This window comes from Artemia franciscana, chromosome 3 (genome assembly GCF_032884065.1).
Source record: "Artemia franciscana chromosome 3, ASM3288406v1, whole genome shotgun sequence".
Taxonomy (NCBI): Eukaryota; Metazoa; Arthropoda; class Branchiopoda; order Anostraca; family Artemiidae; genus Artemia; species Artemia franciscana.
This window is the reverse complement of record NC_088865.1, coordinates 41,018,042-41,034,841: the sequence shown is the minus strand read 5'-3', so window position 1 is coordinate 41,034,841 and position 16,800 is coordinate 41,018,042. Positions and strand designations below refer to the sequence as shown.

The 16,800-nt window shown below is 34.7% G+C and overlaps 1 long non-coding RNA gene across 1 annotated transcript in view; it reads left to right on the top strand.

Moving 5' to 3' along the window:
• The window catches only part of LOC136025273 (uncharacterized), a 96,407-nt gene that overhangs the window by 62,425 nt on the left and 17,182 nt on the right, over window positions 1-16,800 (top strand). The window contains exon 2 of the long non-coding RNA XR_010617052.1: window positions 5,771-5,846. This is a non-coding gene — a long non-coding RNA (uncharacterized LOC136025273). The remainder of the gene's footprint in view (window positions 1-5,770; window positions 5,847-16,800) is intronic.

Genomic DNA, 16,800 nt, shown 5'->3' with positions numbered 1-16,800 from the left:
CCTATTTATCGATGCGCTTCTCCTCTTTCTTGGACATTGAATACTTGTATGTATTTGTATCAGATTAACGACGCTTCTTGACTACTAAGGTCCCTGCGTCGGCCCTGCAGTGCATTGCTGCAGCATGATTCGATCTCTGGGTCCCATATTACCAAGCTAAGGTCAAACCCACTGCACCACCACAGCACACATTGAATACTTGTGTAGCTAAACACAAACATTTAAAATGTTAGCCTTTAGCAATCTTACCTTCTGGCAGTGTTCTCTCAGCCCCACCCCGGCCCTGAGTCACGTTAGAAACGTTTTGAATTACTTTTCAACAAGAATGAAGTATATACTCTGTCTAAGCAACCTTTTGACATTATACTATATAGACTTTTGGCAACACTAAGAGTTTATCCATTTGCCAATTACAGCCTATCCACTAGAAAACTTTTCATGAGTTTATTCAGTAGTTTCATTTAGCCATCAGTTATACTATGTAACACATTTCTAAGCTAAGTTATATTTAAAAACAAATACCATCCACATCCTAATTTAAAGGGATTTATATACCATTATTAAATAAAAAAAACAATTTTTTTTAAAATGAAAGTAAGGAGCGACACTAAAACTTAAAACGAACAGAAATTACTCCGAATATGAAAGGGGCTTTTCCTCATCAACGCCTAGCTCTTTACGCTAAAGTTTGACTCAATCTCTTAACTCTACTTCTTAAAACAGTAAAAAAAAACTTTAGCGTAAAGAGCGGGAGTTCACCCCTCGTCGATATCTCGCTCTTGACACTAAAGCTTAAATTCTGTCCCAATTCCTTAAGAATGACCTTTGAATCACAAAAGCCGTAGAATGAATAGTTAAAACTACTAAAGATACTTTAGCGTAAGGAGCGAGGTATTACGAGGAAGTAAACCCCTCATATGCGCAATAATTTCTGCTAGTTTTAAGTTTTAATGCTGTTCCTCACTTTTAGTAGAAAAAAAACTTTTCATATTTATTTTTTCATTGTTTTTTAAATAATGCTAAAAAATCCTGCATCCCCTTCATTGAAAGTCTCTTCCCCCATGAGAAGTTTTTCCATGGAAAGATCCTCTCAAACCAACTTTCCCTCGCAAACCCAAAAAATTCCCCTAAAAAAGTCTGTACACTTCCCAGTAACTATTACTATATGTAAACACAGGTCAAAGTTTGTAACTTGCAACCCCTCCCACGGGGACTGCGGGGAAGTAAGTCGTCACCAAAGACATAGTTATTAGGATTTTCGACTTTGGTGAACAAAATGGCTATCTCAGAATTTTGATCCGGTGACTTTGGGGGGAAATGAGCACTGGAGGGGGCCTAGATGCCCTCCAATTTTTTTGGTCGATTTAAAAGGGCACTAGAACTTTTAATTTCCGCTAGAATGAGCACTCTCACGACATTCTAGGACCACTGGGTCGATACGATCACCCATGGGGAAAAAAACAAAAAAAAAAACAAAAAATCAAATAAACACGCATCCGTGATTTGTCTTCTGGCAAAAAATGCGAAATTCCACATTTTTGTAGATAGTAGCTTGAAACTTCTACAATACGGTTTTCTGATACACTGAATCTGATAGTGTGATTTTCGTTAAGATTGTATGAGTTTTAGGGGGTTTTCCCCCCTATTTTCTAAAATGAGGCAAATTTTTTCAGGCTCGTAACTTTTGAAAGGTAAGACTAATCTTGATGAAAGTTTATATCTAAAATCAGCATTAAAATGCTATTTTTTTTAATTAACTATTGGTATCAAAATTCCATTTTTTAGAGTTTCGGTTACTATTCCGATCACTGTTTTGATTTGATGAACTGTTTGATTTTTGGATATAAAGATTATTCCCAATGATTCGAAAAAGTCTTTGCAATTACAGAGTTTGCGCATCTTTCTTAAACGGAAATTTACGCTGAATTATATATATTGTAAAAACTATTCCATAGAGCTATGGCAAAAAGCAAAAACAATAACAACAATTATTTAAACAACAGGAATAAACTTAACGTACCCAGGACATTAAAATAGAAAATACTTGCTGTTGGACCCAACTTAGATCTATTCATAACTGAAAATTGTAATTTTTTTAATTTGTTATTTGAATGTTTCAAAATTACTGAGTTTTAGTGTGGTACCCCATTTTCGTTGGCGTTGCCACATTGAACCGTAAAAATATATGAGCAAAACTTGTTAGTTAAATCAGACAACGCTTTTCGCGTGAAAGAATTTGAGTATCAACTATATATTCACTCCTAAAGACCATGGTCATTTTCATGGTCCTTTTTCTCCCATGGGCATTCTCTTTTAAATTGGCACCTACTAATTCACAAAGCATAACTACATATGGAAGTTTTTTTTCAAATTTAGTTTCCGATTCTTTTATAATTTTGTAAGATATATCTGATCATGTAAGTTTTGACTTAACCAATTCAAATAATTAAATATCGTTTTCATGGCCTCGGTACTTTAAGTTCAAGCAAATCCCGGTAATCCTGCAATTTCCAAACACCTTCGCACTTACCTAATATTATTAAAATATTCACTCCCAATCAAACTCATTAGCCAAACTTCGTCATAGTTGTAATACCCAAGGATATCAAATGGAATAAATCATTAAACCCTAATTCTCTTAAACCCTTTAACTTTTTACACTCACAAATGAAAGGAAAAACAAAGTTTTGCATTCACCCGAACGTCGGGTACGAGCATCGTTATTTTTTCTTGGAAATTAAATTGTTCCCCTACAAGGAGGGAAAACCAACCCTCTAGCTCAATAGAGCTCTTTAAAACTTCCCAAATTGAGCAAATTTAAAAAAAACAGTTCTTGCCCTATATCTCTTTGGCCCAACAACCTTAGGGAAAAATTCTCAAATAAACTTTAAATCAAAGTCATTTTTGATACCAGAAGAAGGCGTTATTTTTCTTCAAACTTCTGTTTTAAATTTGATAATGTCAATTTTGTGTACTTATTCTCATTTTCTTCGATACCATTGGCTATAACTCCCGACGATAGCATGCTGATCTATTTTAACTTCGTTAGTTTTGATCTAGAGACAAATATCAGCTTAAAATCCGACGAAAATCCAAGATATTGATCGTCATTTAAAAATGCATATACAAAAAAGGCTACTTATACAAAATTTGTCTATTTACACCCACTCATGGACACCCAGAAACAAATAGCATTTCCCCATTCTATCCTCGAAAGGAGATCAGCGCTTTTTGCCAAAATTTCCTCCCGATAGCTTTCTTAATCAATAACAAAGTGACAATTTGCTTTTGATTTGCTCTGGTCTGTCATATTATAAGACAAATGCAATGGGAAATTCATTCCCACCATACATAAAGCACGTCATATACATCTGAGGGACTTCTTTCTGATTGAGTGCCTAAATGTTTATGAAATGAATCAGTTCGTTTGGTGATACTTAAAGCAGGCGTAATTCAAATTGTTCGTGAAGGAATTGATAGGGGATTTCTTTTTCTCAGATGGAATACTTTATATTTTTTACTGATTTAAAGACAGGGATTCCCAATATTTTTTAAATCCTTCAATGTTTATTGTAAACGTTGTAATAGTGGGGGAAAAGGCACAGCTCTTAGTAAAGCTTATTAGAAGAATAAACAGGATTCAACAAAAAGAGAGGTTAAACAATTTCAGACTATAGTATTATAAGTGATGTGATTTAAAAACCATTTTGGATTTAAATATTAAATATGAAATTACTCAATGACTGAGAAATCATTCGATAATTTTGATCATATTAGTGTTTTCTAATAAATATGCTTGCTATGGACGAAAAACAAAAAAGTGGAAGTGCAGAGAACAGTTTTCTTTGGTTAGTTGTTTGGAACTCTTTTGAATTGACACAGAGGCCCAAGCTGAGAACAGGGAGGGTGTTTTCAAGCTCCCATCTCCACTTCTTCTTTCCCTACAAAGCTGGAACAATTCTATAAAACCGGATGTTTGCTAAATTTGGAAAGAAGATTCAAGTTTGGCCTAGAGTATGCTAGCCTTGAAACAGTAGTCCTCAATATTTGATCCAAATTTTGACTGAAATCACACTTGTTCTCAAAATAAAGACTTTTTTTCATTGAATCATATAATCTTATAATGTTCTTCATAAGATCTTACCAGCCGAGAAGAGATGGAGGTTGGATCTGAGAAATATCCTCCTTTCGTAATCAAATTTGGGGATTCCTCCACTTAAATACAAATTTTTTTTTCGTAAATTTGTAATCATCGCTTTGCAAGAGAAGTGGTGGAGGAATAACCTCGGAATTATCCTTTTGGGGGGTTTAATCTGAGGCTTAGGCAAATTACAGAAAGTTCTATTATCTAAACACAGCATTCCAATTTGGCAAAAACTCCTGTTTTTCGCTTTACCAAAGCATTTAAAGAACTCTAAAAGACTAATTGAAATAATAAATTATCCATAGATTGAGGGTGGTGGTGACTTCTTCCAATCAAGGTGGTTCTGGTTTGTCGTAAGTTTCAACGTGTTTTAAACTTTTGTGTAATATTTTTTCATTTTATTTTATTTAAATGTGCTAAAGCCGGTTAAAAATAGTTCTAAGGAATTTGAAATTACAATCGTGACAGGTGAAGAAAACTGTCTATTGGTCCGCATGACGTATTATTCGAAAGCAAAACATAAATGGTATGGTGCATTTCATTTAAGGTCATAAAGCTGACAAACAAACATAATATTTTAATTCAAACTGTTTGCAATTTACTCCAAGGAGAAATTATCTTTGTGGTAAAAGGATTTAGGTTGGTCCCTGCTAGTATCTTGAATACAGGGACAAGACTAAAGATATTATATGACTTGTTTGTCCATTCAAAGAAAAAACAGATTGGAGGGAAGATTTATGCAAATAGAGGGTCAATTCGGAATAGGCCTATAAGGCCTACCTCGGTTTGTTTGAAGTTTTAAAGTCGTGGTGTAATTTCGAATGAAAAAAACCGTTTTATTTTTAATTTATCGCTGTCCCTGGTTTTGATATGATAGAGGAAAGTATTCTAAATGAGAACAGCCCTACAATCATACAGGGGTTTCACAGGCGAACAAACCATGGAAAGTAAACGTTTTTAGTTTACGAGGACTTCAATGCAAATTTAAACTATAACTCACTGCCACTTACACAAATTTTTCTGTCGTCACTTCTACCTGGTATATGCCTCCTAACTGAATTAAAACCTTTCTCTTAGGTTTACAACTCTGGCTTGACTTCAAACATCAACTTTTTCGTAACCATCCAGAATTCTAATCTGCCCCTTTTGTCCAAGAAACCTTTCAATACATATTGGCTTTAAAATTCTGAACCATTTGCAGGTTACATACTGTGTTTTGCTTAAGTTGACGCTACTTTGTTGAATATAATTAGCATTATTGTTTGAATTGCTAGTTCTTTAGATTATCAAGTCTGAAAGGGGATAACCATAAACTTTTTTTAGTTAAAACCGGCTCGTTAAAACCAGCAGTGCAGCGTGAACCTTTAACATACTATAATAATAAAATATAATATGTAACAAGTACTTTTAATTATATTTATTTCTAAAATAACTATAGCCTTAAATATTAAACAAATAATTTTGATTTTTAATATAATAGGCAGTTGACAATACGTCCTTGGAGAATAAGCACTTGGACACATCCCAAAACCAACTAAAAATGTAATTTCATGCAGTCAAAGATTTGGGAACGCAACATTTGAACGGCCAAAGTTTTATATTTCTAATATTACTTTACCTTTCCAGGTTATCTTTTCAGGAAAACCCTTCCTGTTGGATGTCATGAATTAGGATAGCCTTGACCATAACGCATCATATTTAAGTAAGAGCCTAAAATCACTCAATTATATTCACATCAAAACATTGGTAAGATATAACTATGTTCATGTTGCACATGGTAATTCAAAATTCTTCTTGATTTATTATCAGGACACGTTTGAATTTGTATTCCTCATCTGTACAATCTATATGAGATTACAAAAATATTGGATAGAGTAAATGTAATAAAAAGGAAAATATTTTGATAACCCAATGACTATGTGGGGACTACTTTCACAGCCACTTAACAAGCATATTGATTGGAAGAATAGGAATTTTGTATATAGTTTATTCAACGGTATAACATGGGTTACAAAAATTAAGCCTAGAAATAAGGCAATTCCAATAACAACAATTTCGAAAGCTAAGGAATATGTCGAGTGTACTTTTACAGCATGGATATTGAAACTTATTTTTGAGTCATCATCTGAAAACATTTCAATTTTATCGTGAGCTTGTAAAATGGTGTCCAGTGGCTATAAAACATTGACCAGAAAAAGCAATTGCAACAGGGAACCTTTTGTGAAGCCAAAGACTATGTAGGATGTATTTTAAAACCTGGATATTAAACAAACGCAAAAATTTTAGAATGTAGGTTTTCAAATGGAAAATTTTTCAAAGAAAAGATAAGTCTCAAGTCAGAAAGATTTTCCTTGGTCAAGATTCAAGGGGAGAGGTGATCCTTTCGAATATCATTGTGCCTTTTGTTTTGTTTTTTCTGCTTTTTCTTTGTCGTTGTCTCTTGATTATTTAAGTTAACTAATTAATTGAGCCACTTTGTACTTGTCGTGTGATCTTCTAGTAGTGGCTAGCTATATTTTATTGATTTTTTTTATTTTGTGAATTATTAGGAATAAAGGAATCAATCTCTCTCTTAGAAGAAAGAACTGTTCCAACGAAGTGCCAAATTGGTAGGGATGCACGGTACATTTCAATTTCAATTCAATTCAATTTTTTATTCAATTTCAAGGAGAATATTAGGAAACTCAAAAGGAAAATATGACTGAGAAAAACCATCTTTCAAAAACATATTTTATTTTATCAATGCCCATCAGGTCAGTTACACAATCTTTGCTAAATAAAGTGATTTCTAGACTAGATGGTGGATTTACATAAAGATTCTTAGTTGAACAGGCTAAATTTTTTTTAAGTTAGAGGCATAAATACTTGTAGCTATCCACATAATGTAGCTATATCTTAAAAATGCATATATTAACAAGCCAAGGAAAAATTCATAAATTATGGGTTATTTGCCGGTGATGACACAGCTGGTTGATCCCTGCTTAGCTGTAAAGGGCTTGGGGTTCAATCTCGGTTGATGCTGGTTTGACTCAAGGCCTTTGTAGCTTTTGTCAATATATAGTCTAAATAGTTTGTGAAGTAGGAACTATGTAACCGTCTGTATAACACGTAACTGTATCAATAATTCAGGCCCATCTTGATACCATAATATCTTAGATTTCATAATCATCTTTTTTTTATGCTTGAAAAGGTGTCTTTTAACTTCTATCAGTTTAAAAATGTTTTAATGTAAAATATTTTTAAGAAAATGAAACAAATTGTGGTCGTATCAGTAGACTTCTTTCAAGACTATTTATGCACGTTTGTATAAAAAGGTGTCAGTAGGTATAAGGTGACACCAGAATTTAATGACTTTCAAAATTTTTAATTTTGGGCATTATGAATAGACAACATTCTTAAATTGAGGGGGTTTTCTTATATAGTAACCTCATTAATAGTATCACGTTGCTCCTAAGAGTGTGAGAAACTATTAAAAGAGATACCTGAAGTTTTTCAATAAAAAGAGTAATCAACGCTGTCTAGCAGTATCTAGCACGATAGAAAAATTTAACTATAAAAACCAAAATCAAGTTATTATTGTCATCCGTTTTTTCCCTCATTTAGCTTTTCTAAATTGAGCTAAAGACAAGAGGGCTACTTATGACAATTGGGTGAAATTAGTAAGCGTTTGCTCATATTTCTTTGCTAACCAACGTTTTTTGTATTAGAGTAACCAATTCCTAATTATTTAACAATAAAGACAAAGCTTAAAAAGCAAAAGAACTTACCTCCTATCACACAAGATTAAATGAGATACCAAGAAGCTTTGTCCTTTAATAAACATTTCACTTTAAATATGTCAAAATTAAGCTTGTATTTAATAGTCTATTTATGTTTCATAAAAGTGAACTACAGAGAGTTTTTTGTGTTTTTTTTTTATTATTCACCTTAAACCCGACTGAAAGGGTCAAATATTCTTCTTTTATCAGTCTCACTTTCCCTTTGCACGTCTCATCCTCACTAACATTCTCAACTCTTTTGATTAGACCCTAAGTATTATTTCCGTAGGTTGCCTAAAATATCATTCCCAGTATTTAAAAAATTTGCTCCTATAGTCCTTGCTTGACTCATGGGTAGAAATCTAAGTTTTAATTGTATGGATAGCCTAAACAGTTCTTGGATATGACTGGCCCCAAATTTGATAAGTCTTACTTTTCTTAGCAATAGCTTGGTCTGAAGCAGTTGAGTGTATTTCACTGCAAAACAAGAGAGCAAAGAAATGCAAAACAAATTCAAGCCTTTTGGTTTTTATGAACGATGAGCTATTTGAAAAAGAAGGATTTATATCTAGGCTAGGCATAGAAAAGCAAAACTTTGATGCTAAAAACTAACCTTTTTAACTATTTCCACAATTATAAAAAGGAGACATAACACATTTTGGAAAAAAGTGCACAAATTTCTTATTGTCTTGAGAGCCAATTAAATGTAAGAAAGCAAAATAAACCAGTCAATGAAAGCATTTTCATCCATGATTTATCGATTAGTTTGATTGTACGTAACCTTTTGCAAAAAGTTTGAAATAAAATTTTTAAAATACCATATTCTAACCAAACCTTGGTAATTCAAAATTTGTTATGCATCCCTTTTTTTATTATGTTAAGGATTGGTTCCTACCATACTGATCAGATCATTATGTATCCACCGTCCCATTTTGTTCTTAAAGACTATAAAACTTTTGAATAGTGCATTGTTTATCCTTGTTCTTACTACAGAGATTCTTAAGAAATAAGTATTTTACAACCAATTTTTTTTTCTCTGCTCCATCCACGTCTCCCAAGAAATAATTTTGATGCAAAAAAAAAGGATTATCATTGAAGCTTGATTAACCAACTTATTTTTCTTCTGTATTTTCATTCTTCCTGGACAAAGGTTTTGTATATCAATATCTTAAGAATTACGACACCCAATCTTTCTTGCAATTCATTTTCAGTTGATCTATACAGTTACTTAGCGAAATAGAAATAAGAATCAGTGATCCATCCCAAGTGTGTCCTGCTCCCTAAACAAACAAAATTTTATCTAATTCATCCTTGTTACCACAATAACAATGTTTTGATCCATCCTCATTCTAGCTGTGAATTGGCAGATATCGGTCTATGTCGAAATATAGTCGATTCTGTCCCAGTTCCAAAGCATGATACGCTTGATTAACTGGAGGGCAAATACTCAAGGAACAAAGAGGGAGAACAAATTATGGAAGCACCAGGGACAAGGAACCAAGCTGTTTCTGGCACAAACTCTTCCTGAAAAAGACACTTCAGTTCTAACGGATGGAACAATTTTTGGAACCCTTTCTAAATTACCAAATATATAAATACAAAAGAAGAAACTGTGTCATTAAAAAAACTGAAAAAATGTTTTTTGAGATTGTTGAAGTAGTCTTTTTGTTTTCTACTTATTACTTATAATTTTTATTACTTATAATTACCTTATTCTTTGAAGATTTTTAAACGGGAGTCAAGCCAAAAAAAGTAACCAAACCAGCCAAGGACACTGTTTTCTCCCCTTCTTGGGATTTCAGGTTTCATTATATGTAATGTAATTTCATTATAGATGATATTTCATTATATATTTCATATATTCAAGGAACAGACTTTGGAATGAAACAATATCTCGCATTGACCACCAGGGGCCAAAGTGAAACAACCAAAATATCGGAGGGCAACTAGGCCTCCTCCCCCGCTCCTTTTTTCTCAAAATAATTCGATCAAAACTATGAGAAAGCCAATAAGCCAAAAAAATAAATATGCAAATTTCATTTTAATTATTTGTCTGCGGAGAGCCAAAATCAAAACATGCATTGATTCAAAAACGTTCAGAAATTAAATAAAAAAAAACAAGTTTTTTTAACGGAAAGTAAGGAGCAACATTAAAACTTAAAACGAACACAAATTACTTCGTAAATGAAAGGGGCTGCTTCCTCATTAACGCCCCGCTCTTTACGCTAAAGTTTTTTATTGTTTTAAAAAGTAGAGTTAACAGAAAGAGTCAAACTTTATCGTAAAGAGCGGGGCGTTGATGAGGAAGCAACCCTTTTCATTTACACAGTAATTTTTGTTCGTTTTAAGTTTTAATGTCTCTCCTTACTTTCCGTTAAAAAAGCTTGTTTTTTTATTTAATACTAAACTAAAGATTATAGCCGTCCTGGCCGAGTGGGTTGGTGCGCTATATTCGCGATCCCTTGTCTGAGAGGACGCGGGTTCGAATCCCGGTGTACCCAATTCTTTAGTTTGGGATGGGGGTCAGTGGCGTGACTCTGTAAGCTTAGCCAGAGTCGACCCAGCTCTAAATGGGTACCTGGAGAAATCTGGGGAAGGTAAACAGGAAGGGTGTGCGAAAGCACAGGATGGCTGGCCCCCAACCCCCCATTGCACTTCCTGGCTGAAGGGCCAAGAAACGGAGATCAGCACCGCCGGTACGGACTGTAAAGTCTAATGCCGTATCCTTTACCTTTACCTTTAAAGATTAAAAAGTTGAACTGTTTTTTTTTTGTTTTTTTTTTTAATGTTCAAATCAACAGAATTGACAAATTATAAAGATTCTGAGCATACTAAATTAATAAACTTTAAAGTTTTTCATCGGAAACAATTTAATATAGGAAAAAATAACCCTATGAAAAAGGGTCAAATAGCACCGAAAAAGAGTTCTGATGAAAATTATGTAATAAAATTTAGCATTTACGAAAATCCTAAAGATACTATGCAACAAATATGAAATCTCTTATTTTTGCAGAGAAGGATAGGTAATTAAACGGGGGCTCATACAAAAGAACATTTAAACGTAAATATCTAGTGCCCTTTTTAAGTAAAAGAAAAAATTGGCACGTCACAGCTCTATCCTAATTAAAGGCATTTTTTCCTTAACGGCATCAATTCTAATCCAACCAGGCCCAAAATAACATTGATTGAAAATTTTAAGATTAGTTGAGCGTATTTATATGGCCTCACATCCCAAGAGGCCATTCTGGCACGCTGCCCAGCACATGCAGCTTATGACAAATTTAATCCTTAATATCAGCTATAAGGGTGTCGGCCTTTTGCTTCTTTTATGGAGACGGGGGCAATGGACCTTTTTTTGCTTAAGGAGCCGGTTTTGCCAAAGTGAAAAAGTAAAAAAGCGATATTAAAATTTAAGATAAACAGACTTTGTCCTTTATATATGGATACTCCTTTCCCCAATATTTCAAGAACGAAGTAAAGTCAGACGAAAGTGGTTCATTATAATTATAACAAAAAAATCATATTTTTTTTAACTCTTCAAAAAGAATTGAGATATCTCTCTCAATGCAGAAACTGAAGCTATCAAACAGTTCGTGGTAACCACAACTCTAAAAAATGGAATTTTGATACCAATAGCTACATCAAAAGAATCGCATTTTAATGCTTATTTTAAATATATAAGTTTCATCAAGTTTAGTCTTACCCATCAAAAGTTACGAGCCTCAAAAAATGCTCGTTATTTTAGAAAATAAGGGGAAACACCCCCTAAAAGTCATAGAATCTTAACAAAATCATACCATCAGATTCAGCTTATCAGAGAACCCCAATGAAGAAGTTTCAAGCTCCCATCTACAAAAATGTGGAATTTTGTATTTTTTGCCAGAAGGCAGATCACGGATGCGTGTTTATTTGTTTGTTAGTTTTTTTGTTTGTTTTTTTTTCCCAGGGGTGATCGTATCGACCCAGTTGTCCTATAATGTTTTGAGAGGGTTCATTCTAACGTAAATGAAAAGTTCTAGTGCCCTTTTTAAGTGACCAAAAAAATGGAGGGCACCTAGGCCCCCTCCCACGCTAATTATTTTCCCAAAGTCAACGGATCAAAATTCTGAGATAACCATTTTATTCAGCGTAGTCGAAAAACCTTATAACTATGTCTTTGGGGACGACTTACTCCCCCACAGTCCCCGTGGGAGGGGCTACAAGTTACAAACTTTGACTAGTGCTTACATATAGTAATGGTTATTGGGAAGTGTATAGGCGTTTTCAGGAGGATATTTTGGTCGGAAGCAGGGGTTGAGAAGAGGGGGATATGCTGGGGGAACTTTCCATCGAGGAATTTGTCAGGGGGAAAGAAAATTTCCATGAAGGGAGCGCAGGATTTACTTGCATTATTTAAAAAAAAACAATGAAAAAATAAATATGAATAAGTTTTTTTTCAGCTGGAAGTAAAAAACAGCATTAAAACTTAAAACCAACAGAAGTTATTACCCATATGAGGGGCTCACCTCCTCCTAATACCTCGCTCTTTACGCTAAAGTATTTTTAGCAATTTCAACTATTTATTCTGCGGCTTCTGTGATTCAGGGGTCATTCTCAATGAATTGGGACAAAATTTAAGCTTTAGTGTAAAGAGCGAGGTACTAACGAGGGGGCGAACCCTCTCATATATGTAATAAAAACATGAGACTAAAAAAGTTCTTTACGTAAGCTAATTTATAAGTTACGTAAATCTTTCACTAATAAAAAGATTCGTAAAAAATTAAAAGTTCTAGTTGCCTTTTTAATTAACCGAAAATCGGAGGGCAACTAGGCTTCCTCCCCCGCTCTTTTTTTCTCAAAATCATTCGATCAAAATTATGAGAAAGCCATTTAGCCAAAAAAAAATAAATATGCAAATCCCGTTTTAATTATTCCTCTGCGGAGAGCCAAAATCAAAACATGCATTGATTCAAAAACGTTCAGAAATTAAATAAAAAGAAAACAAGTTTTTTTTAACTGAAAGTAAGGAGCGACATTAAAACTTAAAACGAACAGAAATTACTTCGTATATGAAAGGGGCTGCTTACTCATCAACGCCCCGCTCTTTACGCTAAAGTTTTTCTTTAGTTAGAAAAGTAAGTTAGTTAGTAAGAAAAGTTTGTCTTTTCTTAAAGTTTTCGCTAAAAGTCAAACTTTTTTTTTAGTTTAATTACGTTATTAGGATGATGTTATTATGTAAACATAAAGTTTAAACTTGACCATGTTTAAGCATTGGCACAAGGGGTGGATCTAGAGAAAAATCTTGGGGGGCCACTGGATCAAGGGTGCCAATATTTTTTTAGCGTAATGATAGAGGGATGTAGATAACCCTTTCGCCTGACCAGTTTGTTTGTGTGAATCTGGTTGGTGCTGATCTAAAATGACAAAGAAACCTCTTGGAAAGTCAATAATATTTTCGTATAGCAGTAAAATGCGTATTAACAACAGTCGCGAGCAAATTCTTTGATGAATAAATTATTATGGCTTCATTGAGACTTTTGAAATTTGATTGAGAAATTTTGATAAAAAAAAAATCAAGTAATGGGTAAACTTGTAATTTCTAAGAGTGAAAATACAACTGTTTTTACAAGAGGTAGAGAATTGTAAAGCAGCCCCTTGATCCACTACAAGATTCCGATATTTTCTATAAGGAGACTGAAAACCAACCGCACGCCTGGTTGCTGCAGAATATCTGAGGAGCACTTGAAATGTGGGGGTCCTGCCTTGTTGGTTTGGCAGCTAGAAAATGTTTTGAAGACGTTCCACGACAAGCAAAGGAATATTTGGTTTTTACCTGTGTCAAGGGCTCCTTTTTTCGAGGATTCTTTAATCGGAACCAGACCCAAAACATGGAATGGGTCGTGTCCCTCACTGCCAAAGCTGTTTTTTTTAAGGAAAGTATTTATATTATAATGTTTATTATAAGCCCTACCCATACCGTGGCAGGGTTTAAAACCCTAAAATATTTAAAGTTCCTAATTTCTTCGAAAACCATACAAGTTTAATAAAGACAGAGAAAAATACAATATATTAGTGTAAATAGATATTTCATATTGAAATACTGTCATGTACATTATCACAAAGAATTAATATTGTAATGTAAAATAGTTCCATTTTCTACTAGATATAACTTTCTCTTACAATCATACGCCTGTAGAATGCTCGTTAATTCATTTGATTCCATGTTCCATCCATCTTACAGCTGTCTCTGTAGTAGCCATTTGAAGTTTTTTTTTTAGCAGGAGAATTCTGATAAAACGATATTAAAGTAATATCTTGAGCTTGTACATCTGAAATGTATTTCACCTCAGATACTGAATCAGATACATCCGATTCATCAAACTCTACTTTAGATTCTGAAATGTATCTGAAATGTAAACTAGAAGGACGATCAGTTTACCCATACCTAAAAGTAGGGTTTGATGAATAAAAGTATATATATATATATATATATATATATATATATATATATATATATATATATATATATATATATATATATATATATACGTCTAATTTTTCTTTTTTGTGTGTGTTTGTGTGTGTGGGTTTGCATTTGTGCGCGTACTTTTGTATGTGTTCGTGTGTATATATGGGTGTGCTCTTCCACTAACGTTTTTTTTCTATGTGCCACTCTTATTTTCTATCTCATCCCCCCCTTCTTCCACACACACAAATCAAAGTAATAGATCTCACTCTACTAATATAGATCATCCTATCTATAGTAATCTATATCATACCATCCCAGATCTACTAATCTGTATCATACCATCTCATCTCTACTTTTCTAGATCACCTAAATCACGTTACTAATCTAAATATCACTACTAGTAGCAGTAGCGTTCCTTATTTTTTCGGGCCCAGTTCTCTTCTGGAGAGATTTTTCGATTAGTCTGTAAGTCTCGTTCTGTAGATCTGCTTCGTATCGTGGGATGAGAAAAGTTGTAGCGGGGCTATTTTCCTTTCTTCTATCAAATTCAAGAAAAATTGAACAAAAGAAAAATTGAAAAAAAAGAAAGTAAAGGCAATACTAGAGTATCTCATTCAGTCTTCGAGCTTTTCTAACGGAAAACGGATTTATTACACCTTCTGTTTTCGGCAGTTCGTTCCTGTAGACTTGCATAAGCAACAGCACCTTTAACCTCTCCTCTGACGTTGTGCTTCTGAGTGCAAAACACGTTATGTCGACCTTGGTGGAAATTCTTTCTGCCTCGCATGTTGAAACTGGAAGCGTCGCAAGAATTGTAAGCAATGCAAAGATGTTTGGGAAAATCTGCTCCTAACAGCCATTGAGAGCCAAAACAACCGTCTTCAGCTTCTCCATTGCTACGTTCGACCAGTGGCTCTACAGATCTGGAATTCCATTTTTCAATCAGCAAATGAGCCACTTAAAAGGTCTTTGTACTTTTCGTACCCTACCTTCCGATCGTACCAATTCTTGCTATGGACAATTGTGGGAATTAGTGACGAAAGGTTAGCAGCATGAGCAAAATGGGAGCTGTATCGTTCCGATAAATCTAAGAGACTGGCATTCATAGTTGGGATGAATGCCGACATTCTGTAGTGGCTTTCTGGATCCAGATTCGGTACTCCCGTTGGGTACATAGAGCACGAGGCTACATCGATGTTTTTTTACCATGTTCTCGACTTCCGTAGAGAGAGACTGGAACTCGGTTTCTGTACAGGCTCGCATTTCCTCTAATGTTGTTTCTTGGCGCTGCTTATGAGTTTTAAAGCTCTCACAAGATCACCGTCTTTTTGTTGAAGTAACTCGGCCAAGGGTTTCATTAGAGATGAAGACGAATTCAAGCAGACCAGTCCGATTAACGTGTCTGGCTGCTCAAATCAAGAATGTAGTAGATGTGCTTTATTGCTGACCTCATGGTCAAGCCAGCCTTCCATCTCCTCCAGAGCAGAAATAATAGGTGACAAGGATTCCCAGAACCGACTAATTGCCTCATGCCTTTCTACAAATCTTGTTGCACAAGGACCAATCAGGGTCTCAGCAATACAATTGTCTGACATTAGATGTTTTTCAGAAGCCTTGTTCGTTTGGCACTCGAGCTGAAATGAGAGATGGTTTCTCGTACAACATCTTGCACATTCCGTTGAATTGAGACAGAAACTATCCTGGAGCACGAAAGATTAGTAGCATGGCTTACACAATGAAAATAATTTGCAAGTCGGTAACTGCACTGTATTTCGCCAGCAGCCCAATTTACCAAGTTTGACATGATAGCGGCTTTGTCATAACCTTGGCCGACGCACTTTGTCACGTCTAAGCCAGGTTGGGCGACTTCACTTAAAAGTCGCCTGCCAAGGCTTTTACCGTCTTGCCTTTCTTCAAGATTTTAGCTGGTGTTGGTCTTTTCACTTTCAGAGAGCCCCGATAAGGTTTGAAAAGCGTCAAATATGGCAATGGGATCTTCTCGGATTATTCAACCCTTTTCTGATTTGTAGACATAACGACACGCTACTACCACGAGTTCCCTTGTCTGTGTATTGGTGGATTCGTCAAAAATGAGATACCAAACTCTTGCTTTGTTCACTTTTCTGACTGCTTCGGACCCTGATTATCGAGTTTACCATCGTCCCGGTGGCCACGGAGGGGAATATTCTGTGCCCCACAAAGTTAATTGTTTCAACAACGCTTGTAAATAGTTCACGGTTCTCGTATGTTTGTTTTCAGAGTCCAGAGGCACTCTTGATATCTTGATGGTCTTGCTTGAACCAAGCTAAAGGTGCTTCAGCTCTACACTGGTGATTTATATGATACTATGAATTGATATGCTTTGTAAGTGCACTATCTTTTCCAGTCATATTTGGGTTCAGGGGTTCCAATAAGAGCCGCCCCATTTTTTGTCCCCCACTCCCATCCCC